Source organism: Larimichthys crocea, chromosome XXII (genome assembly GCF_000972845.2).
Source record: "Larimichthys crocea isolate SSNF chromosome XXII, L_crocea_2.0, whole genome shotgun sequence".
Taxonomy (NCBI): domain Eukaryota; kingdom Metazoa; phylum Chordata; class Actinopteri; family Sciaenidae; genus Larimichthys; species Larimichthys crocea.
In genome coordinates this window covers 19,326,550-19,344,249 of record NC_040032.1, presented here as the reverse complement: position 1 = coordinate 19,344,249, position 17,700 = coordinate 19,326,550, and the positions used below count along the sequence as shown (strand labels likewise).

Genomic DNA, 17,700 nt, shown 5'->3' with positions numbered 1-17,700 from the left:
ACTTATGTTGGCTACATAGCTAGTAACATTTTGAAAACATATTTAAGCTAATGACCAGTAGATACTCTAAGTCACTGCGTCCGCATATAATCCTCTGTACCTTTTCTTCTAGGGAAACTGAAATGCAAGCTGTAGTATGTTTATTAACAATACATTATTTTACATTCTGTTTGAGTTCACCTTTTGCCCTTTGTATGCTTTTACATTTGTTGCTAATTGATTTAGCTCCTTGACTTATCTTTCAGTTGGTCCAACACTTTAGTTGTTTCAGCTGTGGTATAACTTACATTATACCAAAATAATAAAACAACAAAAACCTTAACAAATTACAAGCATAACAAACGGGTCCAAAAGCCCCAGCAATCAATTTCTATGGGAGATTCTGGAAAGATTCTGTCCAATAAAAAAGGGTGGTTCTTGAAACAAAATAGGAACACAGTCATTTCTGTGGGGAAAAAATGTATGTTGATGGACACCTCTGTGGTCAGCTGAGCCAACACCTGCGTACTGTTATCTAAAAGCAGCCTGACCACTGTGAGGTCCAGATAAGAGACAGCCTGGCTGTGAAAGTTTGCAGCGAGGAAGAAATTTTGGATGGAGCTGTTTGGCAATTCAGGCGACTGGACATGGACTGATGACTGGTGTTCTTCTTATGACTGAAGGGCTCTGACTGTGTTGAAAATCCCAGAAGCTGGATTTGCACAAGCTGTTCTTCCAGCACACATTCATCTGCTCAGCACCAGCTCACACTCTCTATGAGAAACTCTGAATATTTGCTCTGAGCTGCATCATAAAGACCTGTGTAAGTGAAAACATATACATCAAATCTCATAGCACAACCTGGCATGTAGTTGTCAAGATATATAGCTTTGGAGTACTGTCCAACATCATTACATGACCGATTTACCAACATTGCCATCTATTGGCCTCACTGCTCACAGAGCAAGAAAAGAAGAAACCTTGAACAAGAATAATCCTAACCCTAACTCTTCCTGTAGGTCAGCTGCATAGTAGATGCCGGAACAAAGCACTAAAATGGACAGTGATAGTGCAATAAAGGCCTATGACTCAGATAAATGTAGTGCAGTGGATAGTGGGACAGCATCAGCATCCCTAGAAGTAAGTGCATAACCTCAATCCACTACCAGGTACAAACATTACGCCAGGCCAGTGTGTTACAGACAGGAAAGATAAACAGCCACACACGGCTCACAGAGTCAGGCACAGTGAGCCAAATACACACAGATAGCAGGGTGGATGAGTGTGGTGGTGCAGCAACCAGGAATACAAGCACTGGGTTCCCACTGGTCAAGGCTGGTGTAGAAGCAGAGACTGTTGCTAGTGACCTAGACAGTGCTGATGTTGGTCATATGACAATGACAGTAGATAGGCTATGAGTTTCAATTTGAAGGTTTCCACAGTCAGTGCTCCCTTTATCACACGACTGGTGTTGATTCCAAAGAAGGAAAACACTCTGCTGCCTTCAGATTTTTTGATTCCCTGGACAGTAATGTAACCACTGTCCCGTGATCTGAGGCCAAGAGGGATTAGATGATGGATGATGAGAGTGGATAAATATTGTGGTGCAAACCCCATGATGATTCAGCCTGCGCAAAGGGAGGTGTGGGTTGAATTTAAAGCCATAAAAAAAGGGTTTCTTATTTGTGGGAATATTCTGACAGCAGCTGATGAAGTACTTTTGCTAACAAAGGCTGTGCCACTTGTGCATGCAAATTAATTTTTGGGGTAAGGTAAGGACAGTTCAGGAGGTGGACAGATTGGGGGTGGGGAATGAGAATGAAAGAAGGATAAGAGGAGTCCATGGGTGGAAAGAAATGGGGGGTCAAGCACAGGAGGGTGAGGAGTAGCTCGAATGGGGATCAATGATGGGCATAAGACAGGAGGTGTTGTAGAGAGGAACCCAAGGTGTGAGACTCAGGTTGGGGGCCACTCCTTGATGAAGTTTCATAGCTTCATCATCCCTCCACCCTTATTCCCTCACCCCCCTGTGGTCCCTGTAATAAAAGAAGGAGGTGAGGAAGCAGAAAAGAGGTTTGGAGGAGAGACTTGTGAGAAGCGAGACAAACAGGAGGGAAAGGATATAAATAAGCACAGAAATTATAGTGAGTCATCATTTGTGTTATCTCTGAAGATGGTACAGTAGCCCATGTAGATGTTAGGAATTAGCAAACTACATAGCCAGCTGGTTAAGTGTTAATGTTTGTTATTGGACTTCTTCTTATGGCATTTCTATTATAAAATAAAGAACTTTTGTTCATGGAGCAGTTGAAACCTCTGAATTCTCTTTTTACTCATTCTTTTGTCAGTATTTTGGAAATCTTGGATCTTGCTATGGAATTATAATCCAACAATGTGTTCAAACCAAACGACTGACAGATGACAGATAACATGTAACAACAACGCGGTGCAAGTCGAAGTTTGCACAGATGGTATCAGATGGTTTTAGCCAAAGAACTCTGAAGAAACACTAAATGCCACAGCCACAGTAAGCCATTTTACACTGAAGTAACCAGGTGCACACAAATGTGCAGCACACATCCTCATGCAGCTGTCAAAATGGTAGATTGTAGCAGTTAAAGTGTGTGGCGGCATTGCTATTGTGATTAACAAAAGAAGCCTTACAGAGCCTGCTCCATGTGTGTAACTGTAGCACTACTTTTGAGTGTGTAAAGAATTCTATTTTTGCCCATCTATTTTCACAGGCAGCTGCATTATCTTGTATGCAATATTCAGTTACTACACAAAAATTTGTTTGCAGTTTGCAGCAGGAAGATTTAGCCTACGGGTACTTTTCTAATGATACTACAGGTTGGCACTGTTGGATTTTTGCTTTTCACGAAATGTGCACAGTGGGCTTTAACCACTTTCGCATCCATGCCACCACTATTTTTGAAAAGCTGATGTTGAAGCTGTACTATTCGTGGATGCAAACCGAGACAAAGAAGGCCTCAGTCTGTGTTGAATTTGACTGGCAGCAGGTAATTCTGTGAATTCATGTGAATGACGTAGTACAGCAGAACTAATCGTGCTTTGGCATTGCTGTGAGACAGACGGCTGACAGACACGAAGATAAAGAAGAGAGAGGTAGCAGAAGATTTGTCGCTCAAAAATATCAACTGAACATGAAAACAAAGTTTCAGGAAGATAACACAGTTCACTGCTGAGAATTGTACAATTGCATTTTGTCAAGGTTCAAAATAATGGCAGGACAAAGTGCATAATTGATGCATCTGAAAGAGTGAAGTAGAGAGAGAAGGAAGAGGAAATGGGCTTTCTAGTGAGGCTCTGTTAAAGCCCCGGTATACATTTACAGCCCTATAAAACTGGGACTTTTTCTCATTTGTTGAAACTGATTTATGCTCTCATTAGAGCTCAGTTCTCTAGAAAATATGCTTTGCACTTTGTATCATTTCAGGAGCTGAAGGCATGGCTGAAATAACAAGTGTTTTTTTTTTTCTTGAAAAAGAAAGAGCTTTATTTTAACATTCATGGCTTATGATTCTAAAAAAAAGGCAGTAATACAAGCAAGTTAGTCCTGCTATAAAGAAATAAGAAGTTTTGTTTTGAAGATTTATTATAGATTTCGATGTGATCAAACATATTTAATTATTAAGTAGGATTTTCTTGTTTGGGTGAGAATGGAACTGAGGTCAGGGATCCCTTGTCTCAGGGCTCGGACAGTGGTACACGGTCAGGGATCCCTTGTCTCAGGGCTCGGACAGTGGTACACCCACTAATCTCTTGGTTGGTAGTTCAGCTGCTGGCTTCTCCTTTCTGAATGTTGAAATGTCCTTGAAGAAAACACTGGACCCCAAGTTTCTGGCAGGCCAGCTTTATGTGTGGTGGCTCAGTCGCCATGAGACGCCAGTTGTAAAGCACTTTGTCCATTAAGCTAGTAAAGAACTATATAAGTGCAGTCCATTTACCAGATATACAGCCTTATTATTAAAAGCTTCCCACTAGTAAACTAGCAGGATACTTTTATTGTCAAGAAGTTATAGGAAGTTACTGGATCTTTATTAGCCGGTGTTATTCTTCAGCAAAAACAGGTCCAATCAATTACATGGACATATTCTGGGCTATTTGGTCAGCGGGTCAGAGTTTTAAATATGATAATAATAGCAAGTAAATAGCAATAAAAGCAAGTTGTTACATATAAGCAAAGACAAAAATACGGCATATTTTGGCGGCATAGTGCTTTAGCAGTTAGCTTTCCACACATCTATGTAGGTTCTCTGCAGGTGCTTCGGTGTTCTCCCACACTCAAAAGACATGAAGGTTAATAGGTTAATTGGTGACTCTAACTTGCCCATAGGGGTGAACATGAGTGTGAATGGTTGTTTGTCTCTATGTGTTAGCCCTGTGATTAACTGGGGACCTGACCATGGTGTTCCCTACCTCTCGCTCAATGTCAGCTGGAATCAGCTCCAGCCCCCTGCGACCCTGCAAGGGATAAGCGATTATAGATAATGAATCAATAGATGGAATAGAACAAACAGTAAGAGTCACAGTGAGCTTCATTGTTACCTGTCAACAGTAGCAGACAGTGGCTAAATTTAAGTTAAGGTGTTGGTGAAAATGGTTTTATTTGAGGCCCTGGCAATCTTCTTGCCAGCAAGAAAAGAAGACCCCCCTTCAGGGCTGATTTAGACCAAATCTAGCTCTGAATTGGGGTAGTCAGTTTGGCTGCAGTGACCTGTGGCTGAGAAGCTGAAAGTAATCTTAATTAAAAAACAAAAAAAAAACCCAACCCCACATCATACTACGGTGGCCCACAGACCAATCAAAACTGCTCAATAATCAACCTCTTGTCTAAGCTATGATACTTCCCCACTTGGTTTACTTTGTGTAACAGTATGTCTGTGTCTGCCTTTCAATTTATGCTACAAAATAATAATACCAAGAAGTTTCCTTTGGTTTGTGTCAGAGAAAGATAGAGCAGTGGTTGAGCAACATAGACAGTGAATGAGTGAAGGAGCACTGGTAGTGAGAAAGTCGATGAATCAGATTAATAAAACGTTAATTTCACAGCAGATATGTTCAGCACAAATAAACACATGCTTACACTTTTAACTGTATGGTTTTGTCAGAAACCTGTTATCCAGACAGTATAATAACTCCAAAGCAAGTCAAAAGAATGAAAAGATTCCAGAATGAAAGAAATTACAACAAATGTTTTCTTGGTGACAAAGTAAAATGAGCATAAACTACAGCCTTGCTTTTAATGGAAGTCTCTAATGTTGTTTTTTTTTCCTGATAGCTGTGGATTATGCAGTTCATTGACATTCTCTCCAGTTGATTGTGATTTCCTATTCAGGCCTTTGATGCGGGCCAGATTTAAACATTCTGTTTGTGAACCGGCCATACCTTTGGTCTGTCAAAAGCTTGGCAGGATTGGAGGCTTGACAAGCCAAGCAATAGTCACCTCCCCCTGAAAAGAGCCAGGGGTAGTGTGAGGTTCATGATGTTCAAAGCATCACTCTCCTCCTTCATCCTTATGTGGGATGATAGCAGTGTATCTACTGATATGAATGAAAATGTATCTTCTGCATCTATTATGTTGCATGATTAAAGTGATTTGGGGCTTTTTCCTTATGTGTCTACATTGTGTTCTTGGGGGAAACTATGAAAAAGCAATATACACAAATCCTGTATTCTTCACGGGATGAATATTCATGCAAATATGAGTTGAATTCCTCAGGCTCAGCGAGTGTTTTTTGTGCAATGTTATCCTTTGGCTTTGTTTCATCTATAGTGGTGTGTGTGTGTGTGGTTTACATGGAGATATTGGAGTGTTTCAAACAACTGCATGTATGTACTTGTGGGAACAGGGTAAAAGGGCAATATGAGTCTATATTAGGACCATTTTAACTGTTTTGGTCCCCTTTGTAATGGTTAGTGGCAGATAGGTTTAGTGACTTTATTGCTTTATTGATTCCAATTCAACATTCTCAGCTTCAGTCTTTCCTCTCTGTGTCTTTTTTAGCGGTGGAAACACTTGTTTTGTTGGTATTATAAAAGAGCCTTTTTGCACACACATTCAGTGTGAAATACAGGAACAGAAAGTAGAAGTTCTGGGAGAAAACTGGAGCACCTGGTAAGTTTTGAAACTAGTCTGTGAGAGCTGTCAGAGACACAATTTGTGTCTGCTGTCACAGCAAACGTCTGTGCTGTCATTTTGGGAACTTACTCCCTGCTGATCACAACCTGTGTGAGAGCAAGTTGATAATATTTACTAATTATTTCAATCCAGTTTTCAGCTCATTGTTGTTTTTGAAAGATGCAACTTTTTGTTATGATACATCATGCTGCACTGCACTAATTAAAACCTGGGTCAGTAACTTTTAGGGGGAATCATTTGGCTCATTGCCTGAACACAGAATGAACAACAGCATTATAGGAAGGGATAAAAAGAATATTTTGAGATTGTTTTCATTTTTTTTATTGCTGTGGTTTCATGGTGAGAACAACCAGGTATTTCCACAAAATGTCTCAGTTGAGATAATTAACCTGTTATGATTAACCATGTTAAGACCATATCCCCTCAGATTTCAATCAACGTCTAACGTAGGCTGCACTGTGCGTTTCACTTGCACTGATGTATCACTAGTAGATTCAGGATAGCTTCATTATTATAAGACAAATTCAAGACAGACTCACTGACTTCAGTAGACATGACATCACCTTTGTTTGATTCTTCAACCCTGCAAGTAGTAGAAATGTCAAATGAGACAGTTTCAGTAGTGGATGCCCCACTTAATTTGTCGTCATTTACCTCAGTGGCCAGCATGCATTATTTCATGGTTTCTGAGTCTGTGAAGGGCTCTTTCCTTTTTACTAAGATCCAGTATACACAAAGGCAAGCTACTCTAATTTTCTATTGGTCTGTGCATGAAAAGGTAAAATAGCTCTATCTGTAAGATGCAATCAAACTCTTCAGTTTAGCCTCTTCTGTAATCCTTCTGAATTCTGTATTAGGTATAATATAGAAATATTTAACTACTGCAACAAAGTCACTGCAAGTTAAACATATTTCTTTGCTATTTAGAGATGGCTGCAAAGCTGACAGTTTTCATTGTCAGTTTTATGATTCAGGGTTGACAGAGACATATTTTCAGTCTACTTGTGACTGTCAATAGCCAGATGTTTTGCAAACCTACTCAGCGTGATGAGAACTCACATGACAAAATGGTGATTTGTGAAAGATTTGATTGCCAGTGTGCTACATTCGTAAACATCCTGCCCAATCCCAATCAGTGGGGCACATGTGCATCTCTAGACAAAGATTAAAAGGAAGCAGGTTAGCTCACCTGTTAGCTATTTACATGTAGTTTACCTATTCTGTCAAATATCAAATTGAGGTTCAAAATGATCAAAAATGGACATTGATGATAGATGCACTAGGTCAAATTGGAATGGTAAGGCCAGGTTTCTGCAGGGCCACAACAGAACACTGGAGAAGGGTCCCAAAGTGAAGAAATCCAACAACTTTCAGATACAGACAAGGAGTTCAGAGCTTCTGGAGGAACCTGATTTCCGTGTTGTCAACTGCACTGGTCATATGTCTCCCATACCAGGATCATCAGCTGCAGAAAACACACCAACAACTCAGGATTTTTCACCACAGGATGAGAATAAGTTGTCATTGGAAGATTGATAGAAAAAATATTAACTGAGCTAAAAGTAAGAGATATAAGATAACATTTGTTTTAACTTAATCACTGATTGTATGAATCATGTTGATTGAAGAAGTGAAAGCACATGGAAAGTACCAGAGAGGGAAGAGCGAACACAGTTAGTTGGGGGAATAAGGGAAGTCTGTGAATTTAAAAAGTATCAAATAATGAGCTGTTTGTCTCAAATATAGGGTGAATGTCCTGGACTGACCGTGATATGTGCTGATCAGACTGAAAGTTGATCATGCTCTGGTCATGTAGGAAACCAGTAATGGTGAAATCATGGTCACCCTTAACCTTGCCTGGTCGCTATGGTAATTAGAAATGATGTTGATAACAATGATCAAATTAAGAATTGAGTGTTAGGTAAAATTAATGAGCTAATGAGCTAAGATATCAATGTGGGGTGGCAGAAAAGAGTATTTAAACAGAAAAACTTTGGAGGTAAACCTCCAAGAAGACCAATATCTCTAGGAGGGGACCAATAGAACAAAGAAATCAACACTGAAGATGCTGTCATAGCCATAGAGGCCGAAGGGCCACCATTATTGGCTGGAGCCAATGTCTGATCAAACTCTTACTCATGCAGCATTTATAGCAGTTGATGCTTGATTCATGATTTTTGAGATTTTTGGACTCTTATTGCCTTCAACCTTTTCGACCAGACCTGGAAAAGTATATCTGCATCTTAAAATATCTTCTAGCAACTATAACAACACACTAGAAGGTAGCTGTGTTAACCAGTGTTTACCTTAAAGTCTGTGTAAAGACAATTTCATGTTTTCTTATGTTGGAAAATAGTTGCTGAAAACATGTGAAAAGACTTTGAACGATATATTACTGAAATGTGGTGTTAGAGGTTCAAACAGTTTTCTACCGGTTTCCAGTCTAGATTAATTCAACTTTTCTTAGAGTGGTTCCGCAGACGCCCCCACAGTCCTGGAGCTGAGAATACTGGTCATTTTTACCTGATTTTGATACCTAATTTCATAAACTTGTCGTTATATTTAATCATTCAAATTTGGCTGGGTGTCTAATAACACTTTCTTCTTTAGTCTGACAAACTCAAAACACATATTTATTTTTACTTTACACAGACTTTAAGTATCCTTATAATCAGGCCAGTATGGGTGCAAGTGGAAAAGTAGTGGTGACGACTTTGGGATGAAGACAGTTAGCAACTAGAATAAACACATTCGCTTCAGCCTGAAATTAAATGGAAATACATAGAAATACTCTCTGTATTTCCATGGTAATGGAGATCCGAATGGAAACGTTGAGCAAAAGAAATTTTGTTTTGAGAACAAATTGTCCAAGAATATGAAAATCTTTTGATTCTACATTTTACCTGAGATGGTAATTGTTGTATAATCACAAAATTACATTTGAGGGGCTTGAGCTTTAACTTATTATTGGCACTTCAGTGACGATTATGCACACACACAAGGTACACACCTGTATTAAGTGAGTGGGTTTCAAATAAAAATCTATAGTGGACCCTCCATGTAGATTTATTAATAGCATACATGTGTTGCAAATTGCTTGGATTACACATAATTAGCTCAAAGAACAGTTGACAACAGATGTCATAAGCTGCTTATCATTAGTTGAAGGCTGCTTACATAAATGCCACTAATAACAATACAATAACCATTTTTCAGTGACTCAATTCTAAATGTTGTATGAAGTACTAAGAAGAGGATATTCGCTTTGTACTTTTCAAGGGTTTTTTTATTGTTCATTGTCCCCACAGAAAGCAAGAAGTTAATTGATTGTGTAGCCTACATGCATTTCTATCATAACTTCATAAAAGAGACAGTTGTGCTATACATGGAGACGTACCATAGTATACTGTAGTCTTTGTTTGTTATTTTGAGACTGACACAAGAGGTAGTATTGAAATGTTTGTCAGCTTTTTACAACTGTCAAGAGGAGCAAAGTGTGGGTGAACAAGTGCCATGAAATGATTTTCTGCCTCCTTTTGTCTTTTTGATGTTTAGTGGTGTGCAGCTTCCCTCCTAACTTTATAATGGGAGATGACACACCTGCTGCCAACTGAACTGTAGGACTTTCCACCCTTGGATAATATCAGTGCAAAATTCAAAATCTAAAAAGAAGTTATAACTCTTTGATACCAAGGGCCTGACACTTGAGTATGACCTCTGCCTTTTGATGTTTACTACAGTCAAACTGTAGCTGCACTGGAAATATCTTTGTGCAGTGTCACACCGTCATCTGTCTTTGTTAATGATGATAATGGAACCGTACAGGTAAACAAAAACCCAACAATTTTCTCTTGTCACCAAATGTCGAGAAACAGCTTATATTCAGGGTCCTTACAATTTTCTTTATATCTAACACCAATTTCAACACCATTTAAGGTGAAATCAACCCAGCCTTGAATACAATTTAACTGTTATCTATGTCCATTGATTTTGTCGAGGAGTTGGAGTAAGGGTTGCCTGACAATCAGCAGAATATGGATAGATGTCCATTAGGTTTGATGGACAGGTGAATTAAGTCTAATGTTGATGCACAGCTGGATTCCTGCTTTTACGCAATTACTATTAGTCTCAAAAGGACCATACAATCAAGTAATACAATCAATCAGATACAATCAATCTGAATCAAGTATATAATTATCAACACGAACATCATGCATTTAAACTTAATTTAGTCAATTTCTCACAGTGAAAAGAGTAGGGATTTCTTTGTGCTGTTTTTGAAGCAGTTCTTAGTGTGGATCGATCACAGTGTGCTTTGGAAAATAATTGAAAATAATGTAAATTACACATGATTGGTAGCAGTAGGCTAAATTAGCTAAATCATGCAAAAAAGACTTGTAAAGTTCTTTAATTATGAATCTAAACAGTGAGAGACAATGTTGGGGAACTTTTAAGTGTTAGCAGAGGCTGTTTGCCTCTGTTTGGTTGTGAGCATATGCAGATAAACAAAAGGGTCATGACCAAGCTTTGTGAACTTCCATCTTATTTGACTTGAATCTGTCTTTAAAACATTTATTGAGTCAAAATGAACAATAGTCATTTATGCCTTGTAAAACTATTATAAATAGCTCTGGGTGTTAAAAGACTCCATCAGTGCTCCGTATAGATCATGCTCCTGAGTCTCATATTGTGTGCAATATAAATGAAGATGAACGCATTCAGCTCAAAACTACCTCCAGATTAAAGCAAGTCCCAAAAGATGGGATCAGCAGTGTACAATTTGACCCCTGAACCCATAATAATGTTCTGAAATCCCTGCTGTAATCAACTACAAGGCCCTGACGGGTTGTTGGATCAGCGTAGCTCTCCAAGAAAGTCACCACAAGGGCTCTTCACTTAATGAAATCTCTTAGCTTTCTTATTGATTTGCCTCAGGTACTTTGCAGTTGTGTGCAAAACAGGGGTTATTTGATTTGGAGTAAACACAACAATGTACTTTTTTTTTTTCCTTAAGTGGGGGGCAGTGGTGTTTTCTTTCCATTGCACTTTCTTTAATGTCCAAGTGTTACTCTGCACAGATTACAATTAATAAAACAACTTAAAAATTGAGATCAGGTTTGCTCAAATATGAAAGATTCATCAATAAGGCCAAGTGTTTATCTGCAGTGTGGGAGCAAGCCAGGACAACGTGAATTGCTAATGCTCTGAATTGGATTTTGGTCATCTTCAGATGATGAAAGGCTTGTGCATCACATGAACTTTATTCTTATCTTTTATTGAAGCATGGAAGGAAATACATTTGAAATGTGTGTTTGAAGAAGATACAAGCTAAGAATTTATGTTTTCATATTTTATGTCATGTGATTGCAGATTTTGATTTAGTTTTTTTCCGTGTGTGTGTGTGTGTGTGTGTGTGTGTAAAGGAGCGAGAGAATCAGTTATAGTACATGTGTGTGTGTGTAAAGGAGCGAGAGAATCAGTTATAGTACATAAAAAAAAGCACAACCCTGATCCCAAAACACAGCCCTGTTTTTTTTTTTATTGATTTTTTTTTTAATTTCCCTGATAACTTCATTCCTATTATTGCCTCACTGACAACTTTGTTTTGCTTGTAGTTTGGATTTTGCCCTTGTTGTCCAGGCACACAAAGAGCTGCTGGAGAAACAAAAGTGACAGTGATGCTGTTTTTGTAGAGAAAATCTTGTTATTTTTTTAGATCATTATTCCGCCAGGAAAAATGTTTAAGACTACAGTTTCTGAGCTAGAACTGGTTCCATTATGTGCAAGTCAAAAAAACGTAGATGAAATTTAATGAAGTGCCTTCTATTGTGCTCTTCTAGTGGACAAAATGTGGTGAAATTCCTTTCAGGGTGCCTTTCCAATGGATGAAATTCAATAAAGTGTCCTAGGGTGCCTTTTCAGTGGACAAAATGCAATAAAGTGCCCTCTTTAGTGCTCTTCCAATGGATAAAATGTGATGAAGTAACCTCTACGGTGCCCTTCCAGTGGATGAAATGTGATGAAGTACCCTCTAAAGTTCTCTTCCAGTGGATAAAATGTGATGAAGTATCCTCTAAAGTGCTCTTCCAGTGAATGAAATGTGATAAAGTAACCTCTAAGGTGCCCTTCCAGTGGATAAAATGTGATGAAGTGCCCTCTATGGTGCTCCTCCAGTGGATGAAACATGGTGAAATTCCTTCCAGGGTGCCTTTCCAGTGGACAAAATGTGATGAAGTACCCTCTAAGGTGCCCTTCCAGTGGATAAAATGTGAATAAGAGCCCTCTATGCTGCTAACCCTAACACTGACTATGCTCCTGAATATACATCTGATTCTCATTAACATCTTAACATGTGTTATGGTACATCAAAAAAAAAAAAAAGCCTTGTTTTTTAATTGTTTTTTTTTAATTCCCCAGACAATGTTGTTTTTTTTATTGCCTTAGCAAGAACTTTGTTTTGCTTGTAGTTTGGATTTTCTATTTTGTTTCTTTGTTTTTATTCTGACAGGATTTCTTTTTACGACTACAGTTCCACCCATAATCTGAGCTAAAAACTGCTTCTGTTATTTGCAAGCCCCGAAATGTAGACGGACTGTGATGAAGTGCCTTCTAGGGTGCCCTTCCAGTGGAGGAAATGTGATGATACCCTCTTGGGTGGCTAAACAGTTGTTTGTCAAAAAATAGTTCCAGCATGTAATTCCCCCTGAACCTACAAATTGTTGTTTTTGCATTTAGCATTGAGTTTGTGAACAAATGAATTAAAGGAGAGACAACATCTTAATTTGTGAGCTAACGTGCACAAACTAAAAAAAAAAAATACAGAAACAATAACTTTTTGTTTTGTTTTGTTTTGTTTCTTTTGCAGAATTTGCATGCTGGAACTATGGAAATAAAATACCTTTCATCAGCTGTGTGCTAAATCCAGTTAGTCAGAATGGCTTACTCTTGATAGCAGAAATGAAAAATAAAAATACATCACAAAATGCTTAAAATCACTCCAAATTCCAGCCTGACTGTGGCTCCCTGCTTGTCCTATAGGCAGAGTGTTTTCAGGTGATGGAAATCAAGGCAGAAAGGGAGAATTGGGCAAGGCTGAGTGCCAGGAAGCAGTGTGTTCAAGTGCTGTAGCCCCTGCCAATTTTCTTCTGCCTATTCTAGACAGGCATTAAAAGCCTGTGCTTGAAAACTTTGTATAAGATACAATGAAATGAGCCACGCATCAAAAAGTGATGCTAGTACTTCACCTTCAGCCAGCTCATTCAGGTTTAGTGTGTTAAATCTTCCATCACAATGTATCCCTGCGAAGCAAAAAATTCACCAACTAGACTTTGGTTTGATGTCGTCTTCGGTGATAGCTCATGCATCCCCTGTTTCACCATTTCTAATGGCTGTGGAAAAAAAAGGTGATATGCAGACATGGCAGCCTGTCAGTTGGCAGCTGTGCTTTTGAAAAGCTGGTTGTTGCCTTTGGAGCGGATTCCAGTGAATGTGCCCCATTTTCAACATGTATCACTGGAGCTGACTTTGTGATCAAAATGATAGTAAATGAGGTGTGCCAGGGGAGAAGGAGAGGTGAATGTATTAGTTTCAGCATTTCAGATTCAGCATAGAGAATGATGGAGATTGAGATACAAAGCTGGCAGGCCACTATCTTCCATGATATGCTCTTGGTGTAGCATCCACTTTTTCCACAGAAGTACATATTGGCTGCTCAAAAAGCACTCGAAGTTGCCAAATGACATCAAATGCTGATCTGCATATCAATATATTAGCAGCAGCCCCATGCACTTTGGAGAGGAAGGGGCTACATTTAACAGTGTGACTATCAGTACGCTATGAATTACATGTAGATGTAGAGTCCTTGTACAGTAAAGTGCCTTATCCCCCAGTTTCACCACACGGATACAACACGTTCCAGATGCTGGACCACAGTTTTAGTGATTCCACCAGAAGCACCGCGCCATGTCTCAGAAGCGACTCTCATTCTCTCCTCCGTGGCAAATACGTGGTTGGTCTATTTTTGATGGATGCCGTGACAAGTCACGTCAAGCATCACGGAGCAGATTGAGCTGGCAAGAAGTCAAAAACAAAGAGACAGAGATCAGGATCATATTTCACATCGTGACATCAACATTACATCACAACCTATAGGACCAGGCCAGAAGTCAGTCAGAGACAGGTCAAGAGAAGACATGGAAGGCGAGAAGTTCATCATAGAAGATGTGTTTTTTTTATTAAGGACAACACAAAAAAAGACAATTCAATCACAGGAGATTTGGGAGGCATGGTGAGGTCAGAACCTGTTAATTAGCTAACATAAATATGTCAGACCTTACCCTGTGGCTCAGGAGGTAGAGCGGATCGTCCACTAATCACAAGATTGGTGGTTCGATCCTTGGTCTGCATGTCGAAGTGTCCTTGGGCAAGATACTGAACCTTAAATTGCTCCCAAAGGCTGTGCCAGCGGTGTGAGAGTGTGTGTTAATGATTAGCTCTTTTCTGATGAGCAGTTGGCACCTTGTATGACAGCTAATGCTGTCAGTGTATGAATGTGTGGGTGAATGTGATGTGTAGTGTAATAGTGCATTGAGTAGTCATAAGACCAGAAAGATGCTATAAGTACATTCCATTAACTATTTACCATGTTGAGCTATGTACGTATATGCAAACTGTTTCAAAATACATTTAAGCTTGCATTACTAGTATTATGTGATAGATCAAGAAATCTTTTTGTGCACTTGCTTTTTATTTTTCTTGATACCCTGTGTCCAACCTCATTTCTCGCCATGCATCTCCCTAGTTGTTCATCCACATCCAGCTTCCTTTAAGCAGGAGGTTGTGCATATTTAATATTAAGGGTGCAGGTAGAGATCAGGTGGCCAGAATGCCAAAGGCATTTTCAATGTCCTTGCTGAGTTTTTGTCCGGGGACTGGTCTCATCAGGTGCAGCTTCAGTGTGAAAGCTGTGTCATCCACCATGACTAAGGCAATATCACCCAAGTGAGCAGCCCCAGGCAGAGTGGTGCTGGGTGGTATGTCAAATATGTTGTTTTCCATTCCTCTTCCCAAATTTGATCCAGCATACACACCTCTAGTTCTTCCCAGGTATCTTGGATCACTAACCTGTAGTCAGCATCCACAATGGAAAAAGTCTTCTGGTAATTATAGTACTGACTTCCAGACTGTGGTGGTACCTGGATGTTCACATGCTCCCTGTTTATTGCTTCTAGGCAATTTGGGAAATTCCACTATCTCAGAAGCCTTGTACCACCTCCTTCCAAGTGTCTTGTGTAGGTGGGGTAGGAACCTCTCCACCATCACCTTTTCAGTGGCTGTACATACAGAGTTGACAACAGTGGTGTAACCTAGGTGATAGGCTGACCATTGAGTCCCCAGAAGCACTTATGCAGGAAGATACAAGCAAAGACAAATTACATGTGAAATTCTTTTATTTCTCTCCTTTCTTTCAGTCAACATTGTAAATGAGCAATCTGCCGAGTGGATCAGCAGGTGGCTCTCAAAAGGACTGGAAATATAGAGACATAATGTCCTTCCTTTTTCCCCCACTTGCAGCCAAGAAGGTTTGTATTAAATTATTTATTATTTGTTATATTTATTTATTAAGTCTTTACCAATGTGATAACAGTATTTGTGATTATATCAAAACTTACATGGCGTATTGGAAAGGCAGTCAGGGATCATAAATGTCATTAATCTGTTTTTGTATAGCTCAGAAGAGCAACTCGAGTAATTCACAAACAGCTGATGTAGAAGACAAGAAGAGATCTGGTACATCACTGTTCGTAACTGGATCTGATGAACAATCCTGTGGGGTATTACCCCTACTATACAACAGCTGCAGAGGACCACATCTAGATCTGGATCTCAGGCCAACAATCTTTGGAAAGAGGGAAACCCTCCAGGTCATGAAGCCCCAAAGAGCAGACATCTAGACCAACAGTGGCACAAAGGACTCACAAAGGAGGTCACAAAACCCTGATATTGTGGAGAAGCTGATGTCAGTTCTTTAGCAGCCAGTTCCAAAACCTTTCTTCAGACTGGGCAAGGATGAGAGGCAAGAAGGCAAACTAAGCATTACTTTGCACAATCTAGAGAAAAGCGCAGCCCAACACCAACCATACTACAACAATGGGGTTGTTCAGTGGTGTGTGGGAGTGATGATGAGCTGCTGGGGGTTTGTCTATTTGTGCTGAACATAACTGCTGTGAAACAATCTGGAAATTGCTTAATTAAACGGCTTTATCGACGCAGGTGCATCTTCACTCTCATTTACCGTCGATGTCTTGTGTCATAGGACACAAACCAAAGATCTTCATCCCATTATTTTGCAATGTAAATTGTGAGCCAGGCACAGATTTAGAAACTGCGTACAAAATAAACAAAGCCAGAACACAACAGTAGAGTATCATAATTTAGTCCATGAATCCACTTAGATAGCTCAGTTTCAGTGACAGGCTGTATGTGAAGGGGTTTAACTGGTCTGATCATCTGATTGGCAGCCAGAGCATGATGTTAGGCTGTGTTTTTCCAAAAGTTGGATCCAGCTGAGCTTCAAGTTAGCAGCCAAAATGCACTACCACCCCTCAAATTAATGTAAAACCCTCCATTTTCTCTGCAGATTATGTCTGAATGCAGCCTTACCCTGCAATATTCAGCTTGTTGGCAACCCATTCACCCACCACCACCTCCCCCACTCATGAAACAACAGGACACTCCAGTCACACCTCTAGCCCAGCGGGCATTCAGCCACTTCACCATCCCCCACAAACCATCACAAGACCAATGGGGCCATACACCGAAATGCTGTCTTCCTGCAGTGACCCACAATGGGAAAAGAGCAGCAGTGATTACCACAGACCTGTTGTTAACTTTGAAAATTGTTCATAGTTACCATTAGTCTTACTCCACCATTTGTACTCTTTAGTATAGATGTGTACATTTTGAAATCAAGATTTGAGAGTTGACAGTTTTTTACTCTAGTGTTTACTTTGCAATGCTAAAATAAATGCTGTTGTTTGATGACAATTTTGGACATTAAAAAGTTTCTAGTGGCTTATTGTCTCTGAAAGTTTTAGCTCACTTCAGTCCAACAACCTGGTTCGATAGCAGCTCTGTTATTTGTGGATTGTCTGGTCAGTTCAGGACCAGTGAAAGACAGAAGTTAATCCATCTGCTTTGCACTCATCCGAAAATACTGATGATAGCGTTGGCTTTCCAGCCTCAGCTCAGCCACAAGGTGATAAAAATCCCCTTGTTGTCTCCTTCCCTTGTTGAGGGGATGCACCCAAAACCTGATCCTTCTCCTTTCACTTCTTGTCACAAGTCTTCCAAGAAGGAAAACAAATACATATCATCAATATCAGGTTTTTTTTTTTTTTTTTAATTATTATTATTATTGGTTAATTTCTTTATATTTTTTGTCTTATATCTTATCTATGTTTATTTGTGATCTATTTATCTACAGTTGCAATGTAGGTCGTACGGTAAATAAAATGATAAAATGAATGTTTAGATTGTATCTATTTAAGCATTTGCTT

At 39.4% G+C, this 17,700-nt stretch overlaps 2 long non-coding RNA genes across 2 annotated transcripts in view; one reads left to right on the top strand and one right to left on the bottom strand.

Annotated features, from left to right (window-relative positions):
- Nucleotides 1–6,018: 6,018 nt before the first annotated feature.
- On the top strand, nt 6,019–16,211 carry LOC113744392 (uncharacterized). The gene is made up of 3 exons (XR_003461479.1): nt 6,019–6,118; nt 15,613–15,723; nt 15,872–16,211. It is a non-coding gene; the product is annotated as an uncharacterized LOC113744392 (long non-coding RNA).
- LOC113744391 (uncharacterized) overlaps nt 13,908–17,700 on the bottom strand; it is an 89,765-nt gene continuing 85,972 nt past the window's right edge. The window contains exon 3 of the long non-coding RNA XR_003461478.1: nt 13,908–14,211. This is a non-coding gene — a long non-coding RNA (uncharacterized LOC113744391). The remainder of the gene's footprint in view (nt 14,212–17,700) is intronic.